This window comes from Struthio camelus, chromosome 16 (assembly GCF_040807025.1).
Source record: "Struthio camelus isolate bStrCam1 chromosome 16, bStrCam1.hap1, whole genome shotgun sequence".
Lineage (NCBI taxonomy): Eukaryota > Metazoa > Chordata > Aves > Struthioniformes > Struthionidae > Struthio > Struthio camelus.
In genome coordinates, this window is record NC_090957.1 from 13,406,062 (window position 1) to 13,428,787 (window position 22,726).

General features: G+C 49.6%; 1 protein-coding gene across 9 annotated transcripts in view; it reads left to right on the forward strand.

Annotated features, from left to right (window-relative positions):
• Positions 1-22,726, forward strand: part of CAMKK1 (calcium/calmodulin dependent protein kinase kinase 1) — a 92,671-nt gene that overhangs the window by 10,325 nt on the left and 59,620 nt on the right. The window contains exon 1 of one of the 9 annotated variants that reach the window (XM_068909464.1): positions 5,897-6,121. The exons of 7 other annotated variants lie outside the window; for them this stretch is intronic. The gene's annotated coding sequence lies outside the window, so the exon portion shown is untranslated. Of the gene's footprint in view, positions 1-5,896; positions 6,122-22,405; positions 22,530-22,726 lie in introns of those variants that run through there. One more of the 9 variants, XM_068909463.1, reaches the window with a different exon arrangement.

Sequence of the window (22,726 nt, forward strand, 5' to 3'; positions counted from 1 at the left end):
TGGAGACCTGTACCTTGGTGAGACTCTTGCTTCCATTAAAAATAGCATGTGAGAAATGCCTTACACAGGGAGGTGTTGGAAACCTTGAACTTGAAAGGCTCCAAACCTGGCAGACAAAAGAAGGGAACAATTAGGGAAAGAGCAAGACGTCTTTTTTTCTGCTTTGACTTTGAATCTGGTAGTATAATCTGCCTATTGAGTGGCCAGTTTTGTATTTGAGTATCTCAAAGGATAACCCACCTATTGAGTGACCAGATGCTTGGTATTATATCAGCTTCCTGAAAATTTGCACCTCAAATACTGAAGTCCTCTGTCGTCCCGTAGGCTGCTCTTGCTGCTGCTCCCTGAACCTCCTACAAATACTGATTGCCAAGGTCTGGTCATGCAGGTACCAGCTGGGGGAGACTTTTTGGGGGGGTTCAGCACCTGCTTACACTGGTCTTCTGGGGATCACTTTTTTAAGCTCTTTCTAATGCCTGCTTTGATTGTAAGCTTTTTGGAGCCAGAGTTTGCCTTTTAATGTGTCTTACAGCACCAAGCGCAGTGGGGCAGTGAGCGCTCTATTAATTGGTGCTGTTGCCATGCTGTTGAACAGTTGTAATAACCTGGCCAAAATTTCAAGTGCTGGTCTAGGCTCTTTGCCTGGCTATCAAAAAGGGAGAACTAATTATAGTGTGAACTGAGGACAACAGATGGGCCTCAAGGAAGTGTGCCGGTGAGGTTCTGCTCAGGCCCCAGGTCAGCCTGTGTCAAATCGCTGCCACATCAACCTCTTAATTTCTTGCTCCTTCAATTTAAATTACCACCAAGTGATTTCCTGCTAGTGTAACTGGCAGTTATACCAGGAGAACAAATTCTGGCCTCTTTTCTAAATTGAAAAATAGAGGTTGGACTTGGGGGTACAGGAGCAAACAGAAGGCCAGTTTCTCCCTGAGCTCTTCCTTCTTGCTCTGTTCAGGCTCCCAGGACAAAGCAGGGCAGATCCTGCAGGGCCCCGTATTCAGAACTTTAGGTAATCCAGGCAAGTCTTAGGAGACAAGTGGGGATTTCTCCAGACCTGTTTCTGAGAGAAGTGAGGTTTATGCAGTCCTGCTCTATCTCTTCTGACCTGTAATGCTGAAGCCTGTAGGGCAAGATGAACCATCCCCAAAGAGGGGAGAGGTTACATTTCTGCAGGTGCCTAAGGAGAAATGGCTTTCTGGTGGGGAGAGACGCTTTTCCCCCGTAGCAGGAAAAGTCTGCAGCAGGAGCTCAGCCCATATATCAGGCGCTTAAGAATCCCTACGAATGTGCAGTACGAGAGAAAATTGAACTGTCAGTCTCTGGTCTGGAAAACGGAGCAAGCTGAGCGTGCATAGGAGTCTGAAATCCTGGATGCTAAGAAAAGGCAAAGGAGGGGAATTGGCAGTGGGGCACCTGCTGAAATGATTGGTGATGTTAGAACAAATAGGCTGTTTTTGTGCAGCATGCATCAAACTGCAGATCTCATTTCCTTGCAGTGCTGGGAGTGCGTATGAATGCAAAGCTTCATCAGCATCCCTTGCTGCTGCTGCTTGAGATGGGAGATCCTGGTGGTGTTTGGGGCCAGGGCATGAGAACCTTGTAAATTGGAGCTTTCTTAAAGAGCAAGAGGGAGTAAATTCATGTTTTTTTTAGCCTCGTTTCCTCCTGAAACCAGACTCTGTGTGAAAGGCAAGCCAGGCATCTGTCTGTCCCTGTCTGTCAGCCCGATCTTTCACTCTGCCACCCATCAGCTTCTCGGGCCTTTGTCCTGCTGGACTTGTGTCTTGTTGTGATCAAGGCTTCCAAGATGTGTTCTTACAAGTTCTCGTTGAAACAGGTGAGGGTAGGCTGTAGTGATAGAGAAAGATGCTATGGTGGAGGGGAATGTGAGAGGCTATCCAAGGGTCGGTTGGTTCTCCTGTTCTTGGAGACCAGTGTGTTGGAGGTTCAGGGTGCAGGTAGGCAGCCTGACCGTGGCTTAGTACAGGAATCTCAGCACTAAGAAGACTCCTGAGTCCTCAGAGTTACAGATCCGGTAATTTCAACTGGATTTGGGCACTGGCTAATAAAGAGTGTAGCAACTGAGAAAATATAATCCTTGGAGGAGATATAATAACAGGGAAGAATAATTGAGAAGTGCTTCAGCATATTAACCAATGGCTGAATGCATTTAATTAGCTTAATGAAGCTGAGTTGTTGGGTTCTTTTTTAATCAAACAGATGTGTAAAGTATTATGCACAAAAATGAGATCTGAATACAATGAATGCCTTTAATTGGCAAATAAAAGGCAGAGAAAGGCTTTGTTTTTCAATTTGAGGAGGGAGAGATTCTTCTTTGCTGAATGCTCTAAAAGACTTAAATTTCATGGTTTCTCAGAAGTCTCAGATTGTTAATAATTATTTATAATAGTTGGGGTGTTTGAGATGGGAGCTGGTGCAGGCATGCCCCTGATTTCAGTGGCCTTGCTGCAGTGCCGTAATGGGCATCAATGGGGACAGGAGACAACATAGGACACACTTGCCAGTTGTCTTTTGTAGAAGGTCCCGGTTGCCTCTTGGCCCTGCAGAGGGGTCACTATCCTGTTGCACAAATGCACACACATGTGTGCACATGCACACACTGTCCTGCCGGTCAGTCTGATCTGTTTTCCTGTGCTGCAGGAAAGTGCTGCAAATCAGAGTGACCTGCCTCTCCAGGCAGGAGACTGCTCCGCACACAAGCATCACGTGGCGATGTAGATCAGGAGTATCTCTGTCTTGCTGAGGCCGGGAGCATTTACTCCAGTCTAATGTCAGGCTGAACAAAAGCATTTTGATATTAAGCCTATAATAATAATACTGGTTAGCTATAAGACTGTGCGTTTCCCCACTGGTGGATTACTCAGCTCTGCTCTTCTGAGGCAGTGTTTAACAAAAGCAGAGACTTTTCCAGACTGTTTAATTAAACAGAGCTTGGAGATCTCTTCCGCTTCGTTTCAGTGCGGTGACTGCCGCTCTGCAGAGGTGTCTTTGGGGCAGCTGGGGACGCAGCACGCTGTCTGCATGCAGGCCAGGCAGGACGTCTGCCCAGATGTGCTCACCCAGATGTGCCCAGCAGTGTGCCATTCCCGTGGGGGCTTGCGTGTGCAGGGACCCGCCAGCTCCAGCAGCTTTTGGCTTTCACCGCCCTTTGGTGCCCACTGGGAATGCTGGACTTGACGCAGCCTCCCAGACCGAGCACGGGTTTGGCTTGAACCAAGGGGCCTGGTCAAGTGACAGCTTAACGTGTGTCCTTTTAGCTAGAATGCTAAGATTTGGGGTCCTGAATTCTACCCATTTCCTTTATTGTGACTAATTTAAGTATAGGATTGCATAGGGTATGGTAGCTGGGTTATCAGCAGTTAGATACAAAGTGAAGACTTTAATTAGAAGGCTCCTTATTTCTGTCTTAGGAGATATCTGTGAGCAGATGGTGATGTGCTCTGGTTTTGCTTATTATTGCAGATTATTTGCCAGATAAATTTTTCTGACTAATCTGTTGGCCTGTAGACTGTTTAAAATCCTGCAGTCAGATTTCGGGTAGAAATACTTATGTTTGCAAATTTTAAAATCTGTTGCTGTGCTGGTTTGCTGATGTCAGTGTTAGCAGAAGACTTCTCTGGCCTCAGCAGATACCCTCTGCTCTGCAGGAACAGGCAGGTTTCTAGGGCAGGACCTCCTGCCCAGCAGCAAGGCAGGACCTGGCACCTTCATGTCTGACTCTTGCACTGTTGGATTTTAAAGCATATCATGGCTGCAGTCCTCACCGCAGCATCAGTACCGTCACACTGGCCTCTGTGGCCACATTGCTGTTTTATGTGGCATGGTAAGGAAGCCATCCTGCTGTCACAGGACTTGCATTTTGTGCGGGTGAAAGAGCATAACTTGGCTTTTGCAGGGGAGCGTTTGGGTCGTTTGCCTGTACACCGCTGGGCAGGATGGTGGTAGGAGAACCAGTGCTTAACTCTGCATCTCTGGAGGTACCGCGGGCACCTGCACTGAGAGGCTGCTGTGACTTTTTTCTCCTTTCCCCTTCCCACCCCCCTGGTCCCTTACCAATGCTCCTTTTTTTTTTAAATTTTGCTCAGATGTCTCTGCAGAGCTGGTAGCTGCTTGACTGATTTATTCTAGTATTTTAACATTTACAGGATTTACATAACAGCCAAACAATCTGTTTCAGGAGTTTAATATAAACCCAGCTCTAGTGAGTCACATCCATGCTAGCAAGAGTCTAAAGAGAGGCAGCTGGGGGAGTGAGGAGGTGACTTTCTGCCTTTCTGCATGGGAATATTGGGCTACCCGAAATATCTCTGACGCTTTGGAGCCAAGAGAAGCTGCTGGCTCTCCTCCACCATTGGGGGGTTTGCTCTGAAACTTAGAGCATGGTGAGCGCATCAGAGCAGCGCTCCCATCTTTGACCTCGGCCAGGCCCAGGGGCCTCTCCGAAGGCACCCGAGCAGTGGTGTGCGTTGTCCCAGGTGCTCCCGAGCTGCCCCGTGTGTGTTACCTTTAGCCGGCACGTGTGTGTGTTTGGAAGAGGAGTGCAACCGCTAAGAGTTGTGACACAAAGCGTGCTGTGACTTGCTGCTTGCTTTTTCAATTAAAAAAATGTAACCTGCGTTTCTGCCTGAATTTTATGGGCCCGGTCCTCAAGGGGTGTGAATTGGTGCAGGTACAAGCAGTGAGCGAGGTGTTGCTGGTATATACTGGGGACATCCCTGCTCTCCTCCTGGTGTTGTACCCATCCGTGCCAGCCCCGTGCAGGGTCGGGGCATGTTTGAGCCCAGCAGCAAGTGTTAGCCTGGTGCCTCCGTGGTGCCCATCCAGGGACAGGGTTGTGATGTGGTCAAGCAGCACAGATCTCCCATCTAGGCGGTCCTTGAGGAAGACCCTGAGGGAGAAGCTGCAGGAGTGGAGTAGCTGGTTTCCACGTTTGCGTTGCTGCCTGCCTCCTCGTGTTGGAGTTAGCCGTTAGCCCAGCAAGCGCTTCTCGTGCTGCAGCGTGCTTATTGGAATTTGTGTCTTTAGGATGGAAAAAAAAAAGCTGGCTGATGAGCTCCATCACAGCACTAATTTTAGAGCATGCCAAATGCTGGAAAATTTCATCCTTCAGTCTCATTTCTCCTTTATTTCACCCCTTACTTCTCTTTGTAAAAGCTGCCTTTGTCTTTCTTCCAAGCGCCTGGTGAGGTCCTGCTCCTTGGTGGATCCTGCTCCAGGCGATCCTCTTATGAATTTTCATTCAGCCCCTTGACACTGCAGCTGTAAGAGTGCTCTGTGGGGCTGCAGGCAGCTGCAGTGGCACGGTGCAGCCACCGAGTGCTTCTGCACAACCTTGGCCAACGTGGTGGGAGATGCCAGCAGAGTTGATGTGACGGCGGGGGAGCAGGGAAGGCAGCACCAGCATGGGATTTCCTGCCCTTGGGTGTTTGGGGCTTCATAAGTCTTTCCAGCCACACCCCAGCCTTCTCCCTCAATGAGCAAGAGGGGAAAATATGAGCTTCCCTCTGCTGTTGACAAGTTTAGGAAGCAGGCCCAAAACTTGAGTGTTTCTCCTTGGCACTGATGGAAACCTGAGCTGTTGCTCCAGAGGCTGGAGCAGGCAGTGAGGGAAATCGAGTTAGGACTTGAAATGCGGTGCACAAAATCTAGGTTTAAAACATGATTGGTTTTAGTCGGCTGGAAGCAGCTGGCACTGGTTGGAGATGAGCCTGGATATGTAAGTGGGTGTCTCCTTCCAAAAGTGGCTGTGGGTACCAGTGTCGGCTTCTGGGGGGTGGGAAAACCTCCCTGGCCTGAACAATTGTCACTTCATGCCTCCTGCAGCCCTGCAGGTGCTCAGAGGTGTCAGCCCGTGGGGTTTTGGCAAGTGAATGTCTCCATCGTGGGCCTCTGAGCGTGGCGGAGCTAAACCCTTTATGGAGCTAAATGTGGTAACAGCTAATCCCTTGGAAACGGTCACTTGGGCCCCGCGAGGTGGAAAGAGGCTTTGCTGCTCTGATTAACAGCCCTGGCAAGAACATTAACTCACTTTTCTTTGGAAATGAAAAGTACCTCTCCGGGAGAGTTTACGGGATTAGGTGCCAGCTGGAATATTAAGGTAGGTTTTTTGCACCTGCCTTATTTACTAAATATGTAGTGGCAAAAGCCCAGCCCGGATGGGCCCGGTGCTAGTTGCTGAGCGTGCCTGTGCCACGATGGAGGGGTCCCAGCACTGTGTCTCCAGGAGCTTCCCTGCGAGGGTGTCAGCAGGGCACGTGTCTTGGCGGCTGCGCTGGGGCGTTTCGCTCCGGTCAGCCCTCGGTGTTGTGAATTAACCGCTCTTGGACTAGCCAGCCGCTGCTGAGGGCCTGAGGCTCATCTCAACCTCGCTAGGAGCCAAGTTATACTGACCTTTTCTAGCCCTTCTCCAGCAAATGTCAGAGGCTGCTGAAAGCATGGGGCTTTTGCAGCTGTTTTGATGACTCTTGCTTTGTTTTCAAGGGGAGAAATGCTCTTATTTCTATTTTTTAACGCAACTCCTGGTTTCAAAAGCCTGAGTTAGAAATTCCATCTACCTTAAAAATAAAACTCATGTGCTTTTGTAAAGCCCACTCTGGGGTGTATTTTTAGAGCTGAACTTTCATCTCGGCGCTGATCTCCTACAAGGCTCTGCCCCGGGAAGAGCGTGGCAGCACCAGCCAGCCTCCCTGTTGACCGCGAAGGCTGTTCCCCAGTAGCCTGGCTGGCTGCAGGGATATAACAGGTGTATAAAGCTTGTCTATAAAATAAAAATGTAAAGTAGGCACACAAGCACTTGAATTAAGCCCTGGGTGTTTAGAACAGTTTTGAGCACTCAAAATACTTTCAGAATCCTGTTACTTCTCAACCTGTTTTACTGAAATGTTTATTTTAAGTAAATAGCACAGAGTTGTCTGGGAAAGGAAAAGCTGCAAGTGTTGCTGTTCAAAGCATACTTTCCTGGTTTGGTATTTAGGTGAGACATTCAGGAAACGAGCAAACACTTGGAATCATATACATTATTGTTGTAGCTGATTAATTGGCGTTTGAAACCTTTAGACTGGTGCTGTGGCCCTGCACGCTCTCCCCCAAGCAACGTGGTAAACAGCAGAGGAGATGAAAGTGCCGCCGGTGATTTATGGAAGTTGAGGTTTGAGCAACGGATAACAACAGCGCTGCGCTTCCCGGGAAGCTGGTGGGATCTGCAAGCAGGCAGACGCCTGGGGAAGGCTCAGCCCTCCTGGCACCGGGGTGAGGGGCTGCTGGCCCCGTTCTGGGCGGAGGCTGTGTCTGACTTGGTGTGATGAAGTGATGGCAGTCAAGGAGTGAAACTTGCCTTTCCAGCACTGGGATGCTGGTGGGACCCATGTGCCCTCTCTTTGCAATGGTGGTTCCTCCTCCGGAGTGGAGCAGAGATGTTTAGAGTAATTGCTTGGGAAAAGGAGGTAACTCCTACCTGCCTGAGCCATGCAAATGAGATCATGCAGCACTTTCTCCCTCCCTGCCCTGATGCCTGGGGTGTGACTGCAAAGCCACCTTAATTACTGTGAAGCGCCACCCCCCCCCCCCCCCCCAGAGCACAGGACTGAGCAAAGCCCAGCTCCCATCCAGCAGTCCTGCCTTAAGCTGTTTGTGCTCAAAGCAGGTGTTTAGCTGTGACGAGACTTAAGCGGATGGGGTGTGTGTGGAGACAATTGTTTAAAGTCCTAATCTGCGCATCTGGGAGACTCCTAGGATAAAATTCCCTTGGAGTGTGTGGTAGGACTCCCTCTGCCTTCAGCAGAAGCAAACTAATGTGCTAGATGTGCTGGGAGATCTGACATTTGGTGGGACTGAGCTCTTCAGCTGACTCAGGGACATGACATGACAATGATCGAGTGACAGTGGTTTTATGATGTAACTGAGTTGATCTTTTGTTTAGTTGCAATGTGAAGAGTTGCCTTCCCCTTATTAGCAGTGGTGGTCATCCAGGCCTGAGGTGGGCCATTTGCTCCTGTGTCAGCCAGCCAGTAAGTTATCTGAGCTGTGATGTAGAGAGATGGTCCTTAAAAATTGAAGTTACCTGATCTGCCTTTGCAGAATGTTGCAATTAGAAAAGAAATCCTTAATCAAATGATCCCCTTTAAGGGGAGAGGAGTGAGGAGGTTTGGAAAGGAAGAGTAGAGTCATAAGAGATGCAGGAAAATGCTTTTTATGGAATGAATAATTTCTAATGCAGAGGCGGCAGCATCATATTCAACTCAAATCTGGGGATTTTTTGGGAACGTGTGATTGACACCCAATGAGGAGTACAGGGTGTTATTTCTCATCAGACTGTCATTCTCGCTCTGCGCTTGCCTGTCAATGCTCCTGTGAAGACTTGCCTCCTTGCATGCTGCTGGTCCCTTGCCCACCAAACTTCCCCCCAGCTCACAGGAGGCTCGTCCCATCCCCACAGCTGCGGAGAACTGCGTTGGGGCTGCACCTTACTGCAGTTTGGCCAGTTTTGGCTGCAGCCTGCGGTGTCCCTGCATCCCCAGCTCTCCTTTCTCCATGTGTTGCTCTGGGACCGCACGCGGAAGGGCCTGGCTGGTGGCAGTGCAGGTGCCCTGGCTCAGCACTGTGCTGGGACCCTGCAGGATCAGGCAAAGTGATGCTGGCACCGGTGTCCTTCCCTCGTGCTGCCTTGCTCAGACGAGGTGGAGGGACTTGGCGGCCTGTCACTGTAAAAGGGGGCCATTAAGAGTTTTGTTTTGGCTGGGCTATACATTTCAGCCAGACTCTTCTGGTTCCTGTCCCCTTAAGTACATATACATTAAATGCTGAGAGGAGTCTGAGCAGCGTCCCACTGCAAAGTAAACCAAGAGCTTGGGACTTAGGCTGTTCTTTTGTTACTGATATACAGGGTTTATGTTATAACTCAACAGCAGAGATTGAGCCCAGTCCCTGATGAGCTTTCCAAGAGTGATTAATCTGTTTAACAGTGAATCTGGGGTTTTGTTTTGATCTTTTTCCATGAGAGAGAATTTTTTGGTGCTTTTTATAGTAGCTGTAGATTGTGTAAGCACAAGCAGTAAGTATTGTTTTCCTAATTGGCTTCAGGTTTATCTATTTATCATGTTAAGGTTTTGCAAGAGCATCTGTCACCATGGCATCAGAGTGCTTCTCACACCAAAGCACTCAATAAATACATATATGCATACATAGGTGCACACATGGCCACTTTTTGGTTTGGTGGCATGTGCTAAGATCTTCTGCTGGAAGATCATGCTTTTGCATGACTGTTCCCCAAATAGCTTTGCAAATAGCTCTTTTCTGCTTATGCTGATATTATGGCTTTCGTTCATGTGCCATTGAAGAGAGACATCTTCCCTGAGCTTTGGACCAGACCATGCACAGGAAGGATTCTGCATTTCTGTTTATAGCTCATAGTGTGGGATCACCCAAGGTAAGGTCCTGTTGTGCTGGTGCTGTACAGAGATACAGTCAGCGACAGACCCTGACTCAAACCTCTTGTCTAAATGACAAGATACAGCAAGGGGAAGAGAGAAATTAGCAGTAGGAAGCAGAGGAAAGAGTACAAATTTTTAGCTAAACTAGTACATCTCCTGAGCAGGCCACAAATGCTCTGGCTGACTGTGGCTTTATGGAGAACACAGTGAGCACCCATATGGGAAGGCCAGGTAATTAAAGTGAAGGTGCAGATGATTAAGGTAACAGGATTTAAAGGTGGCACAAAATGTGGTGTGGCAGAGCTGGATGAACCATGCTAAACATTGCCTGCATGCACTTAGAGAAATGATCCACTGTTTATAGCAAAAGCATCTTCCCTTCTTAATTTCACCTCTTAAAAGTGCTCAATGATTGCTTTTCAGGTATGAATGCTTGCATTAAAAAAAATGTGGAGCTCCCTCAACAGCCATGAAATGTCTGAGTTAAACAACTAGAGCCCTCGGAAGTCATTAAAAACAGCAGCTAGCAATGCTCCATGGAGCAGGTCTGGTGTCAGCAGCAGGTCGGCTCAGTGGTGGTTACAGACACCTTTGCCCTTTGGGGGTTTTGTTCTTACTGACTTTACTGACCCACTTATGGTGGGGAGATGGAGGGGTTTTGCGTGGCTCAAGCTGTACGTGTGCAGTGCTGCTGTCTCTCTAGGATTTACGCTATTGCAAGCAGAGGGTCTGTGAAAACTCACTGGTGACTTCCAGGTGGAGCAGGATGAAACCTTTGGTCCCCAACTGTGGTCTCCTACTAGCTGGACCTTTCTGAAGAGTTTTATCCTGGGTGTTTTCCTACTGTTTCTCTCCTTCCTGCTGTCCCCTTTGAATCTGGCAGCCAGGAAGGAGCTGTGCCAGCATGTTACCAGTTAAGTTGACAGCAGCCTGCCTTGCTCACGGGTCAGACCCAAACACGCGAGGGAGTGTTTTTGGGGCAAGGCCATCCTTATGTCTGCAGTGCCCTTGCAGAGGAAGGGAGTAACAGGCCCTGATAAAAGCAAGGTCCTTTCTGCCCAAGGTGCAGCTATGTACCTGCTGAGAGCATTTGTCTGTCTTGGGATCCATGTTTCACCACTGCCAGAGGTGTAAGTTCAAAGTGTGGTGGAGATGTGCCAGCTCTGCCATCCTCCAGCAGTTGTGCACTTTGCATGATAGCTGGGGTAGCTGGAGGTGGCCAATGAAGCCTTGCTGCTGTGTCAGCACTGTCAGGAATGGCTTGGATGGAGATGGATGTGCGGAGCAGTTATCTCCTTTCTTTTGAAGGATGCCTTTAGTGGGAGAGGGGAAGCGTTTGCAGCAGTGTGAGGTGGGCTCACAGCAGAGCTGCTGTGCTTCTTGAAGGCTGTCCATCTTTCCTTCCTCCTGAAGACTTTAGTAGTGTATCTGTTGTGATCTCTGGTGAGAGCAGTCAAAGAAGTGCTGGTGGCAGCTGAGTCGTTTGCTTAAATTCTGTGTATGCACCCCGAGTTTGTGATGGTGTGGATAAGTATGTACACACTATCCTGCAAGTGGCTGGGCTTGGGTTACGCAGCAGGGTCAGAGCTGCTGGTCCTGAAGCCCCCAAGCCCGGGAGGTGTGCGCAGACCCACCTGCAGCATTCAGTGTCTCCTGCAGTGGTGCTGAAACCTGCTTCTCCTTTGCTGATCTGACACCTGCACCTGCAGGCAGCAGTTGTGAGCCTCTGTAGAGACTTTCAGCCTTTTTCTCCATCCTTATCAGCTCTGGCAGCTGTTGTTTTGGCTTTGTGGTAATTTGGGCTGAGTTGCAACTATTCCAGGTTGTCTGGGTTGTTTCTTTGGGTGTGAGCCTTTCTTCATCACAGGCCAACCTGTTCCTTGTTGGTGCTCTCTGGGTCGTCTTCCTTCAGCTCTGAGATGGGGCATTTCTCATTTCAGTTAGTTACTTTAGTGGTGAAACTGTAGCTTTTGCAGCAAAGGAGGTGTAGAAAGATGGGCAGAGATGCCTTAACGTTGCAGCCAAGGAAAATCCCTGCTGTAATCTGGGAGAGCAGCTGTGGAGTCGAGGCTGCCTGCCTCCAGCCCTGAGTCCTGTTCCCTGACCTCTGCTTGTGCGAGGCTGAAGAGTGGTCACCAGCTTTAGTGTGGGGGATGCGAGGTTGCCAAAGGGAATAATTAAGGAGCTTTTGGAAAAGCTAAATTGTGTGCATCTGAATCACAGCAAAAACTCTGGAAACGCGGTACCAGAATGCTTGTCCTGCTGTCAGTTTACAGCAGTGGCCTCTGGCAGCACAGACCAATTGAAGCTGTTTCTGTAAAGTGACTCCCACTTGCGAGTGGGTTTGTGTTGTGCTGCGCTAATTGGACGTGGAGAAATTAGGAGCCCCATGGTTCGTTTTGTGGGGTGCTCAGACCCTTCAGTAGCAGAGGGATATTTAAACGCAGTAAGTGTTTAAGCAGGCTTTGTTAGCGGTGCTCTGCCCACCACGGCGCAATGGCGGCAGCAGCAATTACGCCAGTGTCCCAGCCAGGAGCCCCTTCCTGGCCTTTGAGGGCTGCTCTGTTAATGTGCAAGATGGACAAGTGATTTAGGTAACGAAGTGATTTGGAGTTGGTGGTGGATTTGAATGAGATGCCTGGAGCCAATGTGCTTATTCATCATATGACTCACCTCTTAGTCACTTGTGGAAGAAACCCAGCTCTCTGGGTGCTTCCAGAATGGCATGGGTAGTGATGAGCTTAAAATTTCCACCTCCTACCTCTGCTAATTTTTTAAAGTATCTATAAAAGGAATGAATGTGGGAGGGAAGATAATGCTGTTAAAGCCACTGGAACAAACATGATGGGATGGTTTGTGGGACAGAAGAAGAAATAGCTCCATCTGGCAACTCAGGTGTGTCCCAGGAACTTAGCCTGAGTTCTGCAGCACTGAGACATTAATTTTGTTCCTTGCTTCCTGGTTAGGCAGGGTGATCTCATGCTACCAAATCAGGCTGCCTGAGTTTTGCTCTCGGGTTATTTGAGAGAGTCTGTTGTGGTTAGGTGCAAGTCTGAGCTGATTCTTGCATCAGGATTTCTCTGCCACCAGGAGTGCATAAAAGCCTCCTTAGATGGAAGCTGGCCCCTGAAACGCTCTCAAGATTGCTGTGCAAGTAAAGCCCTGCTGTTCTTGACTTTAATTTATTTGTAATTACATTTTCCCATTACCAAAGTATTGAGGAAGTTGGCTTGAAACCTGATGGTTAGGAATGTACACATGTTTAAGTGAATAGAGTATCAGAGAACTAGGGGAAACAAAAAATTACTTTATACAAACTACTGCAGGTTTTGAATTGGTCTACATAGCAAATGAGCTGGATTTTTTCCCTTTTTCTTTCTAACTTCTACAGTCATCCTGCAACAAATACAATTTCAGCCAGAAGTGTGATTGCTGCTGCTTTTCTTCTGTGTCACTGAAGAACTGGAGGGGCTCAAACCCCTTTGGACAAGGGAAGGGGAAAGGGGCTGTGTTGGAGCCAGGCCCCTGGGTATTCCCTTGCGAAAGGCGAGAAGCCAGGGCAGGCGCTGGGCAGAGGAAGTGCACTGGGAGGTGAAATGAGGGATCCTGACTCTCAGGGCTTTCAGTGAAAAGAAGGTTTTGTTCTTCCTCCCTTGTTGGAGAAGAAGCTTAGCTGAATAACACACTTTCTTTGGGTATTCCTGCCAAACTGCAATGCCTTGAGATCTCTTATTAATCGTTCCCAGGCATGTGTGAATAAACAAACAAGGGGGTTTTATTGTTAAACAGAACTGGTGAAAGGAAAGCCCCAAACAGTTTTCCTAATGTTCTTTGCTGGCTATGAGAAAATGATTCACAGGCTTGTAGGTTTTAAGGACTCTGTAGTTGTCTAAGTTAGAGGATGCTACCAGCAGTCTGATCTTGCAGAGTTCAAGGAAAGCAGAATTTATCACCTGCCCCAGTTAGTTGTTCAGCTGGTATTGCCTTTTAATTGCAAAAGAAGTTTGTGTTCACCTCTGTTTTAAAACTTAATAAATTTGGAAGCTTGTTACTAAACCTCAAAGGGAAATGGGCTATAATAGTAATATGTAATAATAAAAGCAAACATTAGACTTTGTTACAGCACAAAAATATCTAGTTGAGCTTATCTGCAGAGAATTTAGAAAAATTACCTCCTTGTGTTGCCTTGTTGAGGTTGGCTTGTACTTCTGTTAAGCACTGGGTTGATAATACTGGGTGTTCCTGCCATCCCTTTCCAAATGAATGTGTGCATGCTTCTCGGACATCACTGAGGAACTGGGAAAGCTTGACATGTGCATGGGAGAGTGCTGCCTGCACTGCGCTGTCCCCCTCAGTGCCCCCGTGCACCCCTTGCAGACAGACACTGCACCTCTGGGCAGGGAAGAGAGGGTGGGAGGGGAATGGAGCAGTAGCAGCATCCAAGTGTGGTGGTGCAGCATCTCCAGCATGTGGTAGGAGCAGGGGCTCTGGACAGTTCAGACTGAGTGCTTGCTGGCCCATGTGTGAGCCTTTCTGTAGCCCTCTGCTGTCCCGTGTGTGTGTGCATGGCGTTCCAGAGTGTTGCTGGGAAGGGCTGGTAGCCTGATAATGGTGTTAGAGACCTGTTAGAGACATGCAGCTCATGGTGGCCATTCGTTGTGTCATGTCTTGCATGACTGACTTGCACAGGTGGAAGGAAGAAAACCAGATAGAGGTGGACCCCATATGAGAGGATGGTTGTAATGAGGATCACTTCCAGCTCTTCCATGACATGAGTCCTGCTGTCCTCAGAAATGGCCACAAATGTGGAACAAAGCACCATCGTCATCCTCCCCTCCTGGAGAACAAGCCCTGAGCTGGCAACATAGCTGAGCCCTTCTTTTAGACACATAAACATGCACCTGGAGACTCATGTGAATCTCTCTGCATGTTTTCTGGGCTGAGCTTTCAGAGCTGTTCACACTCCAGCATGTCCCTGCCCAAGGTGTGGGCCCACAGTTGAAGTATGCGCTTCAGTGTTTTGCTGGAGCGAAGCCACCACCTCCAGCGCAGACACCCAGTGGGCAGCAAACCCTGGGGGCTGCACGCAGACTAAGTGCTCTGAGCTACGTCCTAGGAGGTGCTGGGACCAGCAGAGCTTTTGGTCATGCTTGCTGGCTGTTTTCCCCCATCCCCCCCACCCCCCTCATTTTTTTACCAGTTTTGTTCTTTGGTTTTTCCTTTCCTGGCCACCATGGAAAGATATTTGAGCTGTGTAACTCATCTCCCAGCGATGCCCTGGGCCAGCGAGAACGTTGTGCAGACCTGGCTGGCGTGGCAGTGCCCGAGCCCGTCGGCTTTAGACTTTCTCTTCCTCCCTGCCCTGTTCCGCTGCTGAGCAGGGAGCAGCGCAGGCTGCACGAGCAACGCTCAGGATGCCTGGAACCCACATCCATGTTTCCAGATGTCACTGCTTGCTATTAAACTGCATGGCTTGTGTTTCATCCCTCCCCTCCCCTTCCCTCCTAGCAGCCCCTTCAACTCTTGGAGGCTGCTCTCAGCCCTGGGCTCACAGGGAGATGCACCGGACCCAATCACTGGGGGCAAATGGGGTACCCAGGGTGCTGTTTTCACGCTCGCTTTTCTGAGCGAAGCTGCACCTGGAAACCTCTGTTACATTGGTGCTGCGAAGCCTTTTCCGTGCTCTGCCAAACGCTGCCCTGACCACGAGATTATCCTCAGCCCAGACCGCCGCAGTAGCGTCACGGCCGCTCAAAGGAGCCCCGGTGCAGCCTTGGCCCGGTATCTCGTCGGATGATCTCCAGGCGCTGACCTTGGGGCTTTGAAAGTACGTTTTGGCTTTAAGAGCTAAAGCTTAAGGCTTCAAAGGAACCGAGAAGCCTAGTAGCCTTTGTGTCCGAGCAGCGTGGGTTATGTGCGTGTGCACAGGGTAATCGTGGGGGCAGGTTGCTCCGTTGCAGCTCCAGCAGGATTTCGGCTGTCTCAGATTCCCCCCCAAGCCCGCTCCCTCTGCATGGATAGCCTTTCTGCTGCCACCTTTGATTTTTGTGCGGGTTAACTGAGGCCTTTGTTTGAAGTCCTAGGGCTTTTCAAGATGTGAGGATTGTCAGAAGATGGGAGTTACCCTTGTGAAAATACAGCAAGTACTTTGAAGCTCTGAATTTGAAGTCTGTTCGTCTTTCCTTATAGCTGTCAGTGCTTTTGTCTTGGGCTATGCTTTGCCTCTTGAGGCATCGGAGAAATCACACAGGTTTGCAGGGTGGAAGACCTTCAGCTCCTGGACACTTAGATGGGGGTAGGGATCGCTTTCCTGGTTAAACTCTCTGCAGAGATCAGCTCGAACGGAAATCTTCAGTAATACTTGAAGCCCTAGGACGAAGAAAGCCTGTTGGCTCCTGTGCTGTACGTTTTCCTTGTAGATTGGCAATCTTAGAACAGCTGGAAAACAATGTTTTTTAAAATGCTGGCAAGGCTTTTCACTGCGGCTGGCTCACATTGCTCAGCAACTTGATATATTCCCCGAAATACCTCCAGATCTCTCAAAGGCAACTGAAAGCTTTTTTTCTTATCTGGGAGGCAGATAAACCTTGAGGATTAACGCTTATAAACGTGAACTTGTTGCGTCTGCTGGCGTGTCGGGTTTATCAGGGCTGCTTCTTAAATAACGCTGACTTCAGCCCTTGTCTGTGCAGTGAGATGTGAGGCTGGGTAAGGTATGGGATGCTGCGCTGATGCTCTGTGGGCTGAGACGCTGCTGCTGAAAAAGCAGCTGGTCCATGCTGCCTGCTTTTGGGTGGCTTCTTCCTTCCTCCCTAAATTATTTCCCCAGCATCTGTTGCAGCTGCAGGTGCTGTTCAGGCTCGTGGGGCCTTGCTGCAGAATACATTCAGGCCCAGCAATTCAAGAGAGTCAAGAGCTGCAGGTCTGGGGTTGAGCTGGCAGCGTTCACGATTGGGAAGCCCTTTGGTTCACTCCTAAGCTGAGCGCCTTGGATACAGCGTGCTGAAAGCAATGCCGCTTAACCTGTTTTTTAGATCCAGACTTCTGCAAACTTGTCCTGGCTGGAGAAGGGTGGTGGTGGTTTGCTTCCTCTTCCTCCTCCCTGCAGCTTTGGGATCTGGTTGGCTAGAGGAGGAGACCTCAGAGATCTGAGGCTTGCACAGACTTGGGGAAGGCTGAAGGGAGGCAGCAGCGGAGCCTCGTCCCCACCGGCGTGCGCTGCCCCAGCCACCCAGGGGCTGCAGCCACGTCTGCTGCCTGCCGCTGGCCTCCATCAAGGTGAGGCAAAAGCCTGCGGGCAAAGAGGTTACTGCACTTGCACAACACCTTGTTTACACATCTTTTTCTCTTGAAAAGAAATCTGGCCAAAAGAGCAAGCTCAGCCTGGTAAGAGGAAAACCTGAGTCCCCTGCTCTGCCCAAGTTGTCCCTCTCCCCCATGGTGGCATAGGGAGAGGGGTCTTTGCTGGGGAGTTCCTCGCTATGAGGGTGGCTGGACACTGGAAGCTAGAGAGCTTGTGGAGTCTCTGTCCTTGGTTATATTAAAACCCAGCTGGGCATAGCCCTGCTGTAGCAGACCCTGCTGTGAGCAAGGGGTTGAACTGGGTGCTCTCCAGAGGCCCCCTCCAACCTAACCCTTTGGAGAGTGCAGGAGAAGAGGTCAGATATTGCAATTCCTGGTAGCAAAGTGACAAATTTTGTAGTCCAGCAAGAAAGCCCACTGCTGTGGCCATACAATACTTTGAGAATTGCAGTTTCCTTCCCAGAGGGAATTGGCACCGCTGGGAAACCCAAGTCCTGCTCCTTAGGTCCGCTGGTGCGAAGGGCAGGGAAGGTGCTAGTGGAAAGGGTGCCTGGGACTGCGGGAGAGCAGGATCTCCTCCTCGTGCTGCAGAGAGGGACGGCTCCCACCAGCACTGCAACGCACTCTGCAACGGGCAGCCGGGTGGAGGCTGCTGTGCCCGGCACTGATTTGCCCTGCAAAGGAGCAGGGAGGCGCTTGTCCGATGGTGCGTGGCAGAAGGGTGTAGCTGTGACATGGTGTGTGGTCCTTGTGGATGCTGGTAAGTGGTTTAACCTGTGTTAGCCCCTCCTGCAAAGCAGTGCTGGCTCCCAGCCGCACCGCCTGATGCAGGAGAAAACACGTACTGCTGGCGGGGAGCAACCCCAGGCATCTCGGGCGCTCGTTCCTCCTTCCTCGGGGTCACGGCGTAACATGGCAAGTGTTGGGGAAAGCTGCCTGCCAGGCACCCAAGCTTTTGCTGCAGGCTAGAAAACAAGCCCCACACTAAAAACAGGACAGATGCTGTGTGCTGCATCTGTTCATGCAAATCTGGGCACGTGCTGCCGCGTTCCTGCAGCCTGGTGTGTTCTCAGCATCTCTCTTCTCTTCCTTTCTTTCTGTGCTGCGCAAGGGCTTTTCCGCAGTCTGCTTGCTAGAGCCCTGGGCTGGTTTGGTGCAGATGTGTCCCGTTTCACGGTGCGTTTACCCAAAGGCCGCAAGGCAATTGTGGTGTTGGAGATGCATTTGATTTGGGTGCCCCTGGGGCTCGAGTTTGCCCCTGTGGGATCGGGGTGGGGGAGCTTTACTGTTGTGGAGGGTTTGCCCTCACCTTTGGAAACAGAGATGCTGTTTAGCTGCTCTTAAATTCTTCGTTTGAGCTTGTTTGCTGCAGCATCCCTCTCCGGGACAATTTTGAGGCATCGTAACGGACTGCCGCAGAAGATGGGCTCATCCGAGATGAATCCCTTTCTCTTAGAACAATTTAAAAGCTTTTTTTTGCTTTAACCTGCCATTTACCTTCCTGCGGTGCAGACATTTGAAAAATCACTGTTGGAATGAAGACCCTAAGTATTAAAGACTCCCTAACTCTCAGCAAGTTATTTTGCTCGTGAATCAATGGGGTCTGGCTACCGCCTTGCTCGTTAATATTTTAAAAATAGCCTAAGCCTTTCAAAGTTCACGTGCTCTCGGTTATTTTTTTGAAGCGCCCCCTCGCCGACTGTTGAAACACCACCCCCAGCAAGCTGTGCTCCCTGCCGCTGCAGCCCCCTCTCCGGGGAGTCGTGCCGCCTCACAAGGCAGCAAGCGATGGTAGCTGTGATGCTTCCTCATCTTCCTCCTCCTCTTCTTCCCTGCTCCGGTTCAGCCTGAAGAGCCTCTGCCCCCTCCGCTGACCCAATTCTGCGCCCACCATGCTCATCGTTGGTGTCCTGCCATCTGCAGGAAGCCGGGGTCCTTCCCCTGTGAGGCTTGGATGTCCCTTGTCCCAAGGGCAAATGGGATTTGTTCTAATCGGAGCTCAGGTTGCTGCTGGGGACAACACGGCTGTGAGGAGCTGGGAGTTGGGGATGTGCTGGGTTGAGTCGCTGCTGGGGTGTCGTGGTGATGGGTTAGACGTGACAGTGCAGGGTGATCTCCTGCGAGTGCAAGCGCTTGGTGTCGCTGCAGGTGATACCCTCTTGTTGACTGTTCCCCAGGCCTCCTTGCATGATAAAACCATCTCAAATGTTCATACACTGATAAACAGCTTTAAATCATTTAAGCAGAAGCAGCTGTAATCCAGCATCAGCACCTGAAGTCTAGCTGAACGTGTATCTGCTATAAAACGTGAGCTAAACCTGCCACGGTGCACGGTGCAAAGGTAGTTTGTAACCAGGGCTTGAGGACAAATGGGCAAGACTCCTCCGCGGTTCGTTAGTGCTGTCCCTGCTGAGGCCATGGTTAAAATCTGAAGGCGGAACTGCACCCAGGCAAATAACGTTCTGGCAGTGCTCCCGTTTCAGCAACGTTAGCTGGAGTGCTTAATGGTAATATCGCTCGCACTTAGATTTGGCACTCCTCAATGTTTTCTTGTTATAGGAATTTCCTTAAGTAGAAACTTTTTCTTCAGAGTAATTTTTGGTTGATTATTGCTTATATATGCAATTAGTGTAATTGCCTCTGATTATGCAAATATATTTAACCATATAATTAGAACATGGTGTGATGAACTATAAGGCAGTTGTGAAATCTTTTGTAAAACTTCCCAAACTCAGTACTTTATGCACAAGGTGGTAGTTATCTGTCATGCTGTGGGCTGTTAGACTGAAGTCGAGTTCAGCATCCTGGCTAGTTTCAAAACATATTTAAAACGTGCTGTTAACTACCCTCATCCGTGCTTATATGATCTGAACGGTCTATTATGTGCATGTATTTTTATTTTTTCTACAATAACATCGGGAGCCCACCCTTGAGCTCATTCCCACTAAATCACATCTGCATATATACCTTATACACAGGAACACAAAAGCAGCTGTCCTGCATCAGTCCAAACCCCAGGTGTTCAGCAAAGGTTGCTAACAGGTACTTGAGGAAGAGGGGAAGAAGGGAAGAACAGGGCGAACACGTAGGGATGTGCCCTCAGGATGCTCCTCAAGCTTCCGCCAGGTCTTGGCTCAGGGACTCAGCTGGCCTCAAAACTCCCTTATGGAAACGCCCTGTCTTGTTAAGGCGCCTAAGGACTTAAAAGAAGGAGGCAGAAACGGTGCATTTTTCAGATGAATTGTGGCATGGAGATATTTGTTGTCATTCAAGAAATCTGGCAGGGGCAGGTATTTGAACCCCTCTCTCCAAATACCTTGTGCAGCACTGGAATTGCAAAGATATGGCTCTTAGTTATTTGCCAGTTACCTTTAAAGCTGTTCTAGAAGCTTTGCAGAAGTAATCAAAGAGCTTGCTTTTATGATCTAATTTTCAGCTGTGGTACAACAGGTCAGGCTTGCAGTTTGAGCTGTGGAAAGATGAGGAAAAAAGATTAGAGTTATTATAGCAGGATCAAGTGCTTTCTGAGTGAGACATGATCGTCTCCACTCTGAAACAAGAGCCTTGCAAAACACAGCAGCAAAAAAGCAAATGTGTGGGGTGTATGCAAAAGCACAAACACTATATTTTTGTTTATTATTTGGGTTGTGTTAACGTCTCTCAGTCCTAGTCAGAAACATCTACCAAAAACGATTATCCTTTGCCCGGCGAGCTCGCGGTCCGAATAGCCTGTCTGATGTCCCTCTGTCTCGATGAGCTCCTGAGCACTGCCGAGGTTTGCTTTCCTTTTGCCTGCGCAGAGCTGCAGCCCCTCCTGGCTCTTCACTGCTCGCTTCTGGCTGCCTTTCAGCCGATGGACATCAGGAGGTAGTTTTCATGGATGCCCAGAAGCAAATTAGCTTTTCCGTGGCCCGAGTCCTCACATTGGCATTGGGGGTGGAGATAGGCGGTGGGCAACCTGTGGGCAGAGCTACAGCAAGGGATAATGTGCTCCAAAGCTGCTTTGCTGCAGGAAAAAACTGTTGTCCCCGTTTCTCGCTACAGCCATGAGGACCGTAAGTCACCGGCTGGCCATTCAGATCTGACACCGCGTTGGACTTGTGGCAGGCTAGGTGTTGCTCCAGTGCCTGGGTGTGAGGTGAAACATCCCCTTCGGTTTCTCGAGCCTGAAGGTGTCTGGACAGGCTGGTTGGGCTCTGTGCAAGGGCTTCACCCGTGTGTAAATGTTGGTGGCATCAGGATGGTGTCTGTGGAGGCTTGATAGCAAATGTCCCCTCGGGTTAGGGGAGCAGAGCTGTGCTACTGCTGAGTGCGTGGGGAAAATCTGGCTGCAGGGAAGCGAGTGCAGAAGGGCCTCTGGGGTGGCAACAGAGTTGCGTTCTGTGCTGTTTGGTGCAGGGAGACAGCGCTGGCTCTGAAAGGGACTCTCTCACGTAATGTCTCAAATGTCACTCAAGGAGCTGTTCAGGACTTGGCAGCCCGACCTTGGACTTGCTGCCCTTCTCGGTAAAGGGAATTTCTGGCTCCAGTTGACAGCAGTCAGAACAGATTCTTCATCTTTGCTCAACTGCTTTGGGGCAGCATCTGAAGGAAGAACCACCCAAGCAGAGGATGATAGGAGATGGGGCTGGATGGAGCTGCAAGGGTCTGCCCAGCTGGTGTCCCCATGCAGGACGGTGATGTTGCTGGCCAGGGTGTCTTACCTGATCCAAGGCCGCTCGTGATGAAGATGCCACCCCCGTGGTTGGCAGGCTGCACCTGGACTATTTAGAAAACTTGGTCCAACTCCTGGTCTCACTAATATACATTAAAGAAGCAGACTAAAACTGTCTTTGGAGCCTCTTTCTGTGAACGTGCCTGTAGGGTCTGGGTGCCACCTAATGGATGTGGCCCTATGCTGAGCTTTGGTGTGACGTGTGGGACAGGTGACCCTGCCGCCTCGACTTGAGCGGTGGGTGCGATCCGCGGGCATTGGGAGAGCAGCGCTCACGGTATTGCCCTGTGCTCAGCAGGAGCTTTCAGCAGTGGTAGGTGGCTGCCGTCTGCCAGCTCAAATTGTGCTGAGAGTTTTCCAAAGCAGCCACGGGTTTGGGGGAGCTCAGCTTGGAGATGCCCTAAAATAGCTGGATTTAGGCAATGGAAGCTTGTTATTTTGTAAAGTAAGTTCCTAACTCTGAGCAGGAGCAAGGTGGTTGCTTGGATGCTTTTCATGCAAATGCTTATTGTAATGATTATTCATTGTGATTTATTTTATTGTAAAGACGCTTAGTTCCAAAACACAGTGCAAATACGTTCTTGGAGATGGAGAGCGGAAGCAGAACGAGGTGGCCTGAGTATTATTCCTCTTAACCTGGGAACTGTGACAAGCAAATGACTATGAAGTCATTTGTTTGGGTAGCCTGTAGCAAAATCGGGAATGTGCCCAGGTCCAGTGTCTTCTAACCTCCCTGACCTCCTCCTTAAGAATGTTTCTAGTTGGCCGAATGGAAGGGTAAGGCAGTAAACTAGATTTACAAATTTTCATTTTTCAAACAATGCATCGAAATACTTTATCGAGCAGCAGAATTAATTACGTTTGCTCGCCTCCCGCTCCCACATACAATACGGAGATTTTCTCCAGAGTCTTATTCCTTTCAAAAGCCTGTTTTGTGCCGTGCTCTGTTCAGCGCCTGTCCAGGAAACGTGCAGCCGTTTGATAAATGTGTTGCGGAAAACACTCTTAAGTGGCAGTCTGCCTGCAGCAGAGGAATGTGAAAAACGGCGAATAAGAAGCGTGTAAGTAAATTTTGTTCGTATAAGCTTGTCTCCAGCTTTAGTTCATGCCTGTAGCATAATCTGCTGGTCTAAGGCAGGTGTTTTGTGGTGTTTGGGATCAGACTGGTGACCGTGGAGAGAGCATCAGGCCCATAGATGCACCAGAAAGTGGCTACGGTGTCTTTGTTTCTCTGCAATTTCCCATCAGAATAAGGTGC